The sequence below is a fragment of the Gracilinanus agilis genome, chromosome 6 (genome assembly GCF_016433145.1).
Source record: "Gracilinanus agilis isolate LMUSP501 chromosome 6, AgileGrace, whole genome shotgun sequence".
NCBI lineage: Eukaryota > Metazoa > Chordata > Mammalia > Didelphimorphia > Didelphidae > Gracilinanus > Gracilinanus agilis.
This window is the reverse complement of record NC_058135.1, coordinates 231483080-231497235: the sequence shown is the minus strand read 5'-3', so window position 1 is coordinate 231497235 and position 14156 is coordinate 231483080.

The window sequence follows — 14156 nt, the reverse complement described above, 5'->3', positions numbered from 1 at the left end:
GTGTGTGTGTGTGTGTGTGTGTGTGTGTGTGTGTGTGTGTGTGTGTGTGTGTGTTGGGGGGGGGGGGAATGGAAGGAGAGGACAAAAGCCAAAGGAAGCTTCAAGATGGGGGCCGAGGAGGAGGCCTTGGGGTGGGTGCTTGGAGATTTGTCAGCGCCCCCAGGGCTGCAGTCGGGGAGGGGGTGGAGATTTGTCAGCGCCCCCAGGGCTGCAGTCGGGGAGGGGGAGGCTCCTGACGCACTCCTGCGTCTGCCCTGCCGGAGATGCTTCTGCCTCGGCATCTCTGATGTTTTCCTGAGAGACTCGGCCCGCGAGCCAAGATACCTGCATGAGGCCTTCGCAGGGCTCTGGGACCTCCAGCTATTTAATGATGCATATTAAACACGCGCGTGCTCTCTACCCGTCAGAATGCAGCTTCGCTGATTTCCCGCTCTTTTAGGTTTGGGGGTATTCATGTGGGGGGCCAGTCAGGACTTACTGAGAATGCCCCAGAGGGAAGGCGTCCCTCACAGCAAGATTTTCACATACCATCGAGATGAAAAGGCTCAGGGGGCGGGGTGGGGTGGGGGCGGGGAGAACAGGGAATGGGGGCTGCAGGAAGGAGGCGGCCACCACGCTGGGAGCGTCCACAGAAGGCGGGAAGCCGAATAAGCTATGTGGGTGATTGGGGGTTCTGGGAGAGTAAAAAGGGTCTGAGGTTGGATTTGGAGAGGCTAAAAGGTGGGGAAATGGGGAGAAACAGAGGGAAATGCGAAGCAGCGTCAGCACGATCCCACTTTAGCTTGTCTGTCTGTAAATGAGGTCGCGGCACTAGAGGACAGCTGAGCTATTTTCCAGGCCAAGATCTTTGGGTATGTGAGAGAGTGAAAGAAGAAGAGCTTGAAGAGGAAGATTTAAGAAGGAGAAGGTGTGGGTACACCAGAATGGGTAGAAGAGTCATCTCGAGCGCAGACTCTGCAGACCCCCAGAGAGGAGCCGAACCCCAGGCCTCGTCTGAGCCTTCCATCCTCGTTTCCTTGACCAGGAAGGAAAACGTGATCTCAAATGCCTCTAAGATGAAAACAGTCTTTATTAAACAAGGACATAAAGGCGCCTGGGAGAAAATTGGTTTAGTACCAAAAAGCTCCAAGTATGGCTGTGGCTACTTAGTGAAAGGAGGTGAGAAAGGGGCTGGAAGGGGCCACCCCAGGGAGCAATTGGGGATGGTAGGAGAGGAGGGTTCCCAGGAAAGGGGGTGCCAATAGCCAGGTGCTGGGGGGAACAGAGGCCTCCCTGGGCCCTATGTTTATTCCCGACACAGCAAAAGAAGAGACTCCAGGTTTGGACAAGGACCCTCCAGTCTTGGGGCCAGGTGTCCATAGCTGAAGCCAAGGAATAACAGAGATAAAGAGCCTGGGAACAGATACCAGGTCTCAGACCAGACAAAGAACAAGGACTTTGATTCTTAGAAAGAGCCCACCGTGAAAGCCGGCTGGGGGGATGAACCAGCGGCTATCCCAGCCAGGCTGTGGTTTTTGGACAGTTTCTTCTGTTTACTCCGGGTCCTAAAGGCAGTTGGTTTCTCCAAATCACTGAGTCCTAAATAAATAGGCTCCAGACACTTCCTAGCTGTGTGACCCTGGGCAAGTCACTTAACCCCATTGTCTAGCCTTACCGCTCTGCTCCTGCCTTAGGACCCACAGTAGAAATTCTAAGGAGGAAGGTAAGGGTTTAAAAAAATAAAATGGAATAAAATATAAAGATGCAGCCTCATGGCCAGGAAGAATGCATTTGCCGAGTGTCCTATCTTAGTGACAGGATGGGAGAAGACCAGCTGTGCAGGCCTCCTAAGCCAGATACTAGAGAACAGGGAAAGAACTAAGAAATGATGAAGAGTATCCTCTGAGACACCCAGAAGTTTGCAGGAGACAAATGTCAAACACGGGCCAGAAGTACAACCTCTATACACAAATCCCCAAAGTCCCAGCAGCAAGCTAGAGGATCTACACTTCTTAATGAGAGGAAAATTTGGCTTAATGAATAACCCCTCTTGAGCCCCCTAGAAATTAATCTTTTTTAAATTTTAATAGCAATTAATAGGAAAGTGGCCATCACCACTTCCTGGATCGCTGCAGCACCCACCAGGGGGCGGTAGCGCCCACTTTGGGAATCACTGACATAGACAATTAACAGTAACAAAACATTAACAAATAGAATAACTAACAAAAGAAATAATTTCAACAAATCTGGAAGGCTTATACAAACTGAACGTAGAATGAGGTGAGCAGAAAGCCAGACAATTTTAACAACATTCACCCTGTAAGAACACACACCTTTGAAAGCCTTAACTCTGAGCAGCAAAATATACAGATGATGTAGAATAATAGGACACTTTACTAAGAACAATTTGCAGAGTTGTCCTTTTTTCCCTCAGTTTTTTGAAAGACAGGAGAGTAAATTTTAATTGAAAATTTTATACACACACACACACACACACACACACACACACACACACACACGATGGAAGCAAGGACAAGCAAAAAGGGGTGATATATAAGGGTATGAAATGGCCCAGAAAAAAGTATCAAGTGTTAAAGCTCAAAATGGGAAGCTAGAGAAAATAAAAGGTCATTTTAAAATTTTTTATCGAGAAGAAAAAAAGAGAATTAAAGCAACAAAGACCTCCTCTTTGGGTCTGGCAGGAGAGAAGGCAGAAATGTTCAGTTCAATCAAAGGTATTCAGTCCCTACAGCATAACAATCACTGTGGTGCTACAGATTCAAATTAAATGAATGAAAAAACCCAGTCTGGCAAGGAGCTTATGTTCTCATGGGGTAGAATTCTTATTTTGTTTTTATTTTATGGGCCAAGGAGAATGACCTGTGCCCTGGAGATGACCAGAGTAAAAATGGCTTCAAGAGAAAAGGGACAACCAAGAGAAGGAAGGAGACAGGAAGAACGTACCTAAGAATAAGTGGATGTGGTCACTGAGTCACTCAGTAATATCACAAATAAGAGGAAATCACAAATAAGCTCAAGTGGATATTTACCTAATGTTACCATAAAAAACTAAAACGAGATCAACTGGTGTTTTTTCACAGTTATGACCGAAAGTCAACCGAATAAAATATAAGAGGTTATCACAAAAGATAACTGTGGTTACATGAAATTAAAAAGCTTTTGTGTCATAAGGGAAATGGGATGATTGGGAAAAAATGTTCTGTATCAAACTCTTTACTAAGGATCAGATATCCAAGATGTCGGGGCAACTCACGCCAGTCTATAAGACCAAAAGCAATTCCCCAGTGCATAATATAAAGTAATGTAAGAATTAAAATTTAGTTATTAGCTATATATTAAAATTATGTGGCCGCCAGGAATCAACAATTCAAGTTGATTCCGTAATTAAATCAGACCCAAGTCAGCATCGGGTTGAGGAGTTTATTTACAATCAGGAAGGTAAGTAGGGATAAAGAGAAGAGGGAGGTTAGAAGTCTAAATAAATGAAGCTGTAAGCCGCAAGGCCCAACAGCCGGATAGGCAGAGTTTAGAATTGGCCCAGATAGGTCAAGGAAGCCAGCCTAACTTACCCACGTGACAATACAGAGTATAAGCTGTCTGTGGTCTCAGGAGATGCTTCTTCTTCCAGTTCCAGACGGCAACTGCCCCCACAGGAAGTTCACTAACTTACTTAAAGAGATCATGTCTTTCATCACTTCCTGTGGTCCACCTCTAGTTCAATGGACAAATGGCAGTTTCTACATTGATTTGGACTGCCCAAAGGGCAGTCCCTTATTCTTGATTTGTTACTTATTGTCACGTGTGGGTAACTCGTCTCCCCTCCCCACTAAGGGAGGTGGGAGTGACATCATTAGCACGCCTGGGTTGGGTAGATTTTTGACTATTAATGGGATCGAGCTAATTCTATTTACACAGTAGATATCTATCAACTGAGAAATGACTAAAGTTATTGTACATGAATATATGACTATGCTGTAAATAATAATTACTACAGATGAGGATGCATGAAAAGACCTTGAAAGTAAAAAGAATCCAAAAAATATATACGACGATGAAACATCATAGAGAGAACAACAAAATCAATATTCAATCATCCGTAAGTACAATGACCAAGCCTGGCTCTCAAGAAGAGGAGGGGCCCTATTTCTTTTCTTTTTTACAGGTGGGGGATTTGGGGTGTGGAACAATACATACACAATGAAATGTGATTAATGAGTTTGGCTATTTTATAATTGTTTCAATTTATTATAAAGAATGGGTGGATGGGAAGACATAATAAGCAATGAATAAAAATTATTTAATTAAATTAATTAAAAACTAATTGAAATTATTTAAATTAATTCAAAACAAAATGGTGATGAAAAAACTTTAGAATAAATAGGAGGAAGGTACTGGGAAGAGTCTGGGAGTGGACCTTTGAGCCCTCTAATCAAAGGGGAGAATAAGGTTAGGGAGATGGTGTCAGTCAAAGCTTTGGTCAGCAATATGGTAGTATTTCTGTTCATACATACAGACTTGCCCCCACCACCTCCATTACCCTCAAAAATGTAAAATTGGGGGTGGTGGTGGGGGAGGGTTGACTTTCATTTTTATTTTTGTATATCCCCATCTTTAGCAAAGTGCTTGGCACATACGAAATGCTTAATGTAATGCAAGGTAGCTAACAGAAACTTTTTGCTTCTGTAATTTCTAATGTCACAAAAAGTCAGTTAGAACTTAAAGTTATAAATAGAAGTGAAGTTCCAACGGACGAGGCTGTTGCCTTCTGGCTTTTGCTGTGGCCTTTCGGCTTTGGCCTAATTGCTTCGGCCTTGGCCTGTGCTTATTTTTGTTTTGGGGAATTTGTACCTATCTCATTTCTCTGGACCTCTCCCTGATCTACCATCTCCATCCCTCCCCTTCCCTGATTTTCCTTTAGGTTCTGGTTGGGAGGGCTTGTGTGATTGAACATAGTGGGTTTTAGTTTCTTTAGATAATTGAAGTATCCTTAAATAAGTTATCCCTAGGTTTGATAAAGACTTTATTTAAAAGGCAGTCAAATCTTCCTGCCTGGGAGAACAGGACTCTCTCTCTGTCTAAGCCTCTCCGCGACCCATCCCCCACCCTCACCCCTTTCCCTAGCAGCAATTAGAAAATCCTGAACCCCCTCCCCTTCTGACTGACCCTGGTATTAATAAATCCCCGTGTTACCTATTCAAGCCCTGTGGTGAGTCATTGTGTCAAAAATTAAGACAAGGGCCAAGAGGAAAGAATCATTTTCCTTTATTTCTTGGGACAACTGAGGCATCCATCTTGACAGGAAGTACCCACCCAAGACTTCCTCCAGCCATCAGTTTGACTGGCAGGGAGGAGCCCCCTCGACCCCTCCCTCAAGAGACTTTGAAACTAACAAGAGAAACCCTCTAGTCAAGCCTAAATGTTTCTTACTGGCCCTAGTTTCCTCCCTGTATCCTCTGTCTCAAGCCTCTGGGAATAAACCTGTTTGAACTGCCCTCTCCTACATACCCCATTTCCCTTATCTTCTATATACCTTCCCATACCTTCATTTCCTCCTCCAATCACCATATAATCACCCTAATATCCCCATTTATTCTTCTTTTGACCCAAACTGCATTTCTTTGACCTACTCAGATTATCAGATTATTTACCTTATTTCTTGATAACATAAATTGGTGAGCAAAGTTAGTGAACTACCTAAAATCTTCTGAAACAACCAAAATGAAGCTGGCTAGGATAACATTCATCCTATCTAGCATCTCGATGATTTCTTGGTCCCTAATGCAGGGTATGGTAGATTTTTAGTTTATAAGGGTCCCTAATTTCGTGCAACAACTACTGAACATCTATGATTATTATAAATGGTGTGCTCTAACCCTGGCTGAATGTATTTGCTTTATCCCAACAGCTATAGCCACAATCCTAACAATCTGGCAATTTCTTATGGTCTCTAAAAATGTTTTCTCTCACCTGTGGCAATGATTTAACTCAATTACAGCACAAAAGAAAGATACTGATTCTGGGGAACTAGTAGATAACATCAAACTACTATTCCAAGTACTGAAACAGATAAGGGAAGGAAAAGAACTGGACAAACACACAATTCTCCAGCTAGAAACTGTGGAGTCCAAATACCTGGGAAATAATACTTTAACAAATCAAAGCCCAATAACAACCAACCATCCACAAATTCCATAGTGTCTCTTTTACCAATCGTAGACAAAACCATCGTGCAGCCTGGGGAAGAGGTGGTACATGTGAAAACATATAAAGCATTCACCCCAAGTGATATGGAGGTGCTGAAGAGACGTTTTCCAAAGTATTTGAAAAACCTTTCAAAAGTATAAAAGAATTAAAAAGGGTGTTCACACTATTTAATCCTAGTTTCGATGACGTGGAATTTCTTTTAGGGGAATTTTACTCTTCCTCAGAAAAGGAAAAATTCCTCAATGAAACAAGGACAAATCCAAATTTAATAGCCTGGCCATTGGTCCACCAGGATTTAGATTTTACCCAACATGCAAATCTTAGATACCTGATCCAATGTAGAACTGATTTATTAGAAGCAATGAGAATCCATGCAAAAAGGCCAAATTCATGGCAAAAATTTGAAAAATTAAGACAGGGAGAAGAGGAACATCCTAGCAGTTTCCTCAATAAAGTAATAGAGGCAGCCGAGACAATCCTGGGGTTACGTGATACTCATGCCCAAGACACCATAGGTCATATCCGTAGGCAATTTGTAAAGGGAACATCAATCCCAATACAAAATTACTTTAGACAAAACTGTCCACAGTGGGAATCACTGCCACTGGAGGATGTAAGACAACATGCTTCCTACATCCATGATTCAAAGCAAAAGGAAGCAAGAATAGCAAGACAAACTGACTCAGACAAAGATTGTATCATAGCTGATTTGAAAAGGCAATTGAAACAAACCAAAAGAGAAAAAGAATTGGAGGAAATAAAAAATTTTGCCCTCCAAACTAGTAGGAGCCAAAATCAATACAGGCAACCTACATTTAACACCCAAAGACCAAAACCATTTTCCCCACGGTGCTTTCTTTGTGGACGTCCAGGTCATATTTTAAAATTTTGTAGATTTAGACAACAAATTGATTTTTCAAAAAATGACAATTATAATCAAAGAGACAGAAGTATGAGAAGGACCTATTACAACACAAAATGGTCCAAAAACAATAATGATACAAAAAGAAGTGAGGAAAGCAAACATGATGGTTCCTGCTGTAGCCATGCATGCAAGAAATTTAGCCAATCCCCATCCCTAAAAGAAATGGAAAGGTACATGCAAATGGGAACGAAGCCAAAGTCACTATGAATCGAGGTTCCTAATTTAAAAAGTTCTAATCATTATAATTTGGGTGTGAGAGTGTGTAGTTTGAGTGAGAAAAATAATCTCAAAAAACTGGGCAAAACAAAACAGGTGTCTAAAGCAAGCTACACAGAATATCAAGATATGTCTGTGGTAGATAACGAACAATGGGAAGAAATAATGCAGATGCGCAGAGAAATATATGGCAATAGTGAGGATAAATATATAAGAGATCAGCTTTCTCATTCCATCAAAAAACATTGAATGAGAAGCATAAGGATCATACAAGCACTGAAAAAAGCTTGCAATCTTATTCAAAGCCATCAAAACCTCAAACTCCTCTCTTTATTCCAAGTCAAAAACAAAGGAGCAACTTGGATAAAGAACATTATGGCGAGGATTTACAATGTATTCAGAAAAGAATGCATTCAGTAACCTCGGGAAGTTAAATGCCAAAATTCTATCCCATTCCTTTGCTTGACACGTCACAGAAAGAGGTTAGAGAGCAAACAAATCAGTATGTTGGCAAAAACTTAGATTTAAAGACACAACCCACTGAGTTGCTGGATGATTGCAGCTGTTTAGGAAATTCCACATCCACCTTTCTCAACCCCTTAGCTGAAGAATTCTAACCAAAAGCATGGGGAAGAGAAAAGGAGCAGTTGTTATCCCCAGTAACCAGTGTGACTAATAACAGCAATAATGAAGCTTGGTCAGTGATTGAAGATGAAACACATCTGACTTCAGTCACACAAACTTCAGGGCAAGATAGGGAACATCAGTCAGCTTTTACGTCAGTAGTCGTACCTGAAGTGTTGAAGGGAATACAATCTAACAACTATACATTCTCGGATACTACCAAAGGGAAAACTTCTGATTCAAACAGTTCTTTAAATGTCAGAGTGGATGGTGAATCACACCAAACCTCCACTTCTACAGCCCTTAGCAAAAGCCAACATGAAGTTTGCACAACTGATAATGACTCACCAAGTCTCAATGAGGGAATTCTCTTTAAGCCTGCTTTCTGTTATTATTCTGATTCTGAACTTAACTTGCCTGATGGTGCTACGGGAAGTTCTGGTTTAGATAAAAATGACCATATGCAATATTGGATCGATAAAAAGTTCAATTTGTAAAAAAAAAAAAAAAAAAAAAAAAGATTATTTAGAATTGATCCTTGGTTCCATGTCACTCACGTCAAGCCAGCAAAAGACATGCCTCAACAACCACCACAAGATCCAGTTATTATACAGCACAAAGATCAATTAGCACCAACCAATCAATCAAATAAATCCTTAGAAAGTCCACAGCCTATACCTGAGACCATAGAACCAGAACAGCAATTAGAACAACAATCAGAGCATGAATCAGAACCAGAATTAGACCAAGAACCATTGAACAATCAGATATTACACCAAATTTTATACCCAAAAGATTATCCCAATCCCAATTGCATCTTAAAAGAATCACCCGTAAACCATTATGACAATGAAAAAGAATCAACAGCAGAAGAAGACACATTTGATTTGCAATCAATCCAAGACCTAGACATTGATATTGACAAATAAATGAAAGCACAAAAGACTTTATCACAAACTCTTGTTACCTGTAATCATCTTTATTGAACAACAACAACAAAAAAGAAGAAGAATCGTGTTTCATAGACATTTGAACTTTGTTCCTGACACAAGTCAACACAACAGAACATCAGTTCCAGTGTGCAAGTTGACAAGCGCGGGTACATCAAACGACACAAGTGAGGCGTTGCTGACTTCGCAGATCATCACAAGGACAGCAAACCTGAGGACTACAAAAGACATCCGTGATCGAATACACAATCGGTGTATGGGACAACAAGCGACACTATGAAGAGGAGCACTGGAGTAGCATTGGACCCATGCATTTGAAAAACAGCACTTACACCCAACAGAATTCTCACCGCATCCAACACTTTAGACTCCATCCATACAATACATACACTTTGCAGAAGAATTCTGGTGGAATAAGTATGTAACACTTCATTACACGGAAAGGTCACACTAGACAACACATAGAACATTTTCTGACTTCACATCTACATGTGAAACATAAACTTACACTTAAGGGAGAAGAACTTGTCTGCCTTAGCACAGAATTTTCCTCTTTGGTTCAGACATCTTCTACTCAAATCACCTAACATTTCTTGTAAATAAAGTATATATGTATATGTTTGCTTACTAACCCTTAGCAATAAGTTTTACTAACACACAGGGACAGTTAGCTTGATAAGTTAGAACAGGGACAGAATTTTCTAAACTTTCTTTGTAAATACTGTACATCGCTTAAGTCTAATTTAACCAAAAGACTTACAAAGAATATTAGTCTTATTCTTACTAACATTTCTAACATAGGCATAAGTGTACTAATATATCCATATACTAACTTTAGGAAGATGAATTAGAATTTGGAAATTTAGATTGCAAAAATTTTTCTTAATTGATACTTTGTTGTTAGTTCATGAAATTGGATAGATACATAGATAGAATTTATTACTTTAATGTTAAATTTAAGACTGTTTGTGAATGTTTGCATTTAATCTGCTTTTCTGTTCAAAAATTTTGCAAAACTGAAACCCCATTACTTTCCTATGCCTTTCCCATAACCCATCTTAGTTTTAACTTAGACTAGTCTTAGCATAGTTTAGGAGTAAGCAACCCTTTTTATTATTTTACAAAACTTAGATAGGGATAAGAGCATAGTTATAATTCAGCTTAGAATAAGAGTAGTAACCCCTTAGATCTTAGCAACCAGAAAATGTCGCAAGCTGCAAATTTTCCAAAAAAACATATGAGCAAATCTGTAATGCAAGGTGGCTAACAGAAACCTTTTGCTTCTGTAATTTCTAATGGTCACAAAAAGTCAGTTAAACATCTTAGAATGTTCAGAAAGTCAGTTAGAACTTAAAGCTATAACTAGAAGTGAAGTTCCAACGGACGAGGCTGTTGCCTTCTGGCTTTTGCTGTGGCCTTTCGGCTTTGGCCTAATTGCTTCGGCCTTGGCCTGTGCTTATTTTTGTTTTTGGGGAAATTTGGATGTATCTCATTTCTCTGGACCTCTCCCTGATCTCCCATCTCCATTCCTCCCCTTCCCTGATTTTCCTTTGGGTTCTGGTTGGAGGGAAGGGAGGGCTTGGTGATTGAACATTGTGGGTTTAGTTTCTTTAGATAATTGAAGTATCCTTAAATAAGTTATCCCTAGGTTTGATAAAGACTTTACTTGAAAGGCAGTCAAATCTTCCTGTCTGGGAGAACCAGTCTCTCTCTCTCTCTGTCTAAACCTCTCCGCGACCCATCCCCCACCCTCACCCCTCTCCCTAGCAGCAATTAGAAATCCTGAACCCCTCTTCCCTTCTGACTGACCCTGGTATTAATAAATCCCCTTGTGACCTATTCAAGCCCTGTGGTGAGTCATTGTGTCGAAAATTAAGACAAGGGCCAAGAGGAAGGAATCATTTTCCTTTATTTCTTGAGACAACTGAGGCATCCATCTTGACAGGAAGTACCCACCCAAGACTTCCTCCAGCCATCAGTTTGACTGGCAGGGAGGAGCCCTCTCGACCCCTCCCTCAAGAGACTTTGAAACTAACAAGAGAAACCCTCCAGTCAAGCCTAAGTGTTTCTTATTGGCCCTGGTTTCCTCCCTGTATCCTCTGTCTCAAGCCTCTGGGAATAAACCTGTTTGAACTGCCCTCTCCTACATAGCCCATTTCCCTTATCTTCTATATACCTTCCCATACCTTCATTTCCTCCTCCAATCACCTTATAATCCCCTAATATCCCCTTTATCCTTCCTTGCACCCACCTACTCAGATTATTTATTATTTCTTGATAACATTAATAAAAGCTTGCTGAATGAATAAAAATAAATGAAAATCATCACAAGATTAAGCAAATGGCAAATAGTCTGGTTTTCAAAAGAAAATGGACAGAACCTGCCACCAATAGCTGAATCTCAATTTCTGGGAAAATTCCCCAAAGACCCCTTGGAGAAGGCTTGATGCACATCTACTAAGAGAAGTGGCCGGTCCCAGGAGCCAGCACGGATTCGTCCGGCTTCCAAGACTGACCAGCCTTTGTTTGACCATGGCTGAACTGGCAGGGAAGGAGCTAGGATTGGCCTTGGATTTCATGATTAACTTCCCAGGTGAGGGAATTCCCTGGGAAAGTAGTTTAAAATAGTCTTTGGAGAGTTGCCTAGTTCCAAAGTGTCAAACAGCAACATTCCCCAAGATTAAAAATTTAGCAAATAAAAAAATACCACAGAACACACATGGCCTCAACACGTCGTTTCCCAGTCAATGGGCAGCCTTATGTAGTTGTCACTGACCTATCATACTGAGGGGTGAATGACTTGCCCAGGCCGAAGTAGATTAGAGGCAGGACTAAAACTCGGGTCCTTCCTTGCTTTCGGTCAGTTCTCTCTCCACCATGACATTCTGCCCCAAGGCAGTTTTCCTGGATTTTAGCAAAGTGTTTTGATTTTAAAGTCACTCTTATTCTTCGGTGGAAATTCTATGGATTAGGTGATAATGAAATTAGATGGATTTAGAACTGTTTGAGTAACTAGGCTCCAGTGGAATTCTCAAGCAGTCCACTCATGGCTTTCCGGAGTCTAACACTTTTCTCAGTTTCTTTGATTAAGGCACCAAATCCGCAGAGGATGCTAAGCTGGGAGGCTCCTGCCCGACCTTGGGCCACACTAAGAAGGTGAAAGCTGCTCTCGGGATAAGGCTTTGGGGGGCTTAGAGGCCGCGTCCTCGGCAGACCTCCCGTGGAGCTCTGCGTCCTCACAGGGAGGCCCTGGTCCCCCAGGCTCGGGGCTCTAAAGATCCACAATGAGAACTGGGTTTGTTTATCTAGACAAGACTCTGCAGTCACAACCGGCCCATCTAGGCAGGATCCGTCAGTCTCCAGACGAGAGCGGGCCAGGAGAGCGATCGCCTCTGGGGGATCCTTGGAGGCTTCCAGCAGATGTATGTGATGCCGTAATCATTGTGTTTTCTCACCGACATAAAGGGCTAAATACACCATCTGCTCGAAGGTTGGGGTACAGATTACGGTTGAGGAAAAGAAAAAGATGTCTCGAATAGAGTAGAATTGTTGAAAAAATCAATGAGGGGACTACTATTATGACTTCAGTAACTTTACCATAAGAGAAATTAAACATGTATTTTTTACATATATTTTTATACTCATTTATATAATCTGTCCCTCTCCCTACCCATCACTGAACTTAAAAACAAAAAAGTAAAACAGCATAATTCTTTTTTTTTTTTTTTTTTAAACCCTTACCTTCCATCTTTGGCTCCAAGGCAAAAGAGTGGTAAGGGTAGGCAATGGGGGTCAAGTGACTTGCCCAGGGTCACACAGCTGGGAAGTGTCTGAGGCCAGATTTGAATCCAGGACCTCCTGTCTCTAGGCCTGGCTGCCCCTAGTGTAATTCATTTAGATGGCCTATGCAATGCTTGAATCTGGGCATACCTCAAAACGTTCTCTCTGCATTTTAAGTTCATCATTGCTCTGGCAAGACACGAGGGAAATGCTTCATCTTTAGTCTTCTGGACTTGTGGTTCACCACTGCAGTGCCCAGTTTTAGTCTTCCAAAGCTATTTTTCTCTACACTGTTATTATTGAATTTTTTCCTCCTCTCCCATTCATTCTGCACTAGTTCATAAAGGTCTTCTCAGTTTGCTCTTAAATTGTCTATTTGGTTACTTCTTGCGACATTATAATATTCTGTTACATTCTGTTTAAGCTCTTATTTCCCCACTTTTTGCTACATTTTTGTACATTGAGGCCCATTTCTTCTTTCTTTCATCTTTTTGGAGTATGAGCCTGGCAGTAGTACTGCTGGGCGCAGATAGTAACTCGATCTTAGTTCCAAGTTGCTTTTCAGAATGGCGGAACCCATTCACAGCACCAACACTACGCGAGTGTGACAAACCGTTCAAACAGTAAATCACGGCTGTGGGGGCGAAGACCGAGGACAACGACGAAGCTCAGAGTGGGAAGAAGTGGAACAGAGTCATAGTAAGCACAGAGAGCAGTGGGAGAGGGAGCGAGAGCGACCGGAGGCTTTGAGAACATGAGACGATCATTTGTGGCTAGGAGAAGTGCCTGAAAAGGAGGAAAAGACACCCCAAGGCGAGTTGTTCCTGGAGATTCACTTTGAATATTATAAGGATAAAAAATAATAAAGGCTGGTATAAATATATAAATTAGTAATTTAATTAAAGCCATGCTGATAGTCATTAGACCACGCGCTTGTAAGAATTCAAAACTGCCGCCCTCGCCATTATTGTCTCCCGTCTCTTCCTGAGTCTGCTGGCCCAGAGGCCACTCCCCCAACCCAGGAGATTTAAACTGTTCTGTGTGGAGACGTAGGCGTCCCCACGCCCAAAGAACCGGAAACGGAAACCCATTGGACCACGGGAAATGTAGTTTGATAATTTCCCCGTGTCCATAGAAAATATATATATACTTTTAGATGGCATCTCCCAAATTTCACTTTTACAATATCTAATTTCCTGAGGAAGCCGGGGCCAAGGGAAGCCATCCCCAGAGTCAGGAGGCTGGAGAGGCTCAGAGGGAGGCAAAGATCTCCAAGCAAAGGTCAATGAGGGGAAGTGAAACGCTGCAGAAGCTGTGCTGTTGGGCTCTATGGAATCTGCTCCAGTCACCAATGAAGGCAGCTACCAGAGACATCTTGGCCTGGATTTTCCACTACGGCCGGGGGTGGGGGAATGCCCTGATCATGTAAGGAAATTTGTTGAAAAGACCCAGTGGAA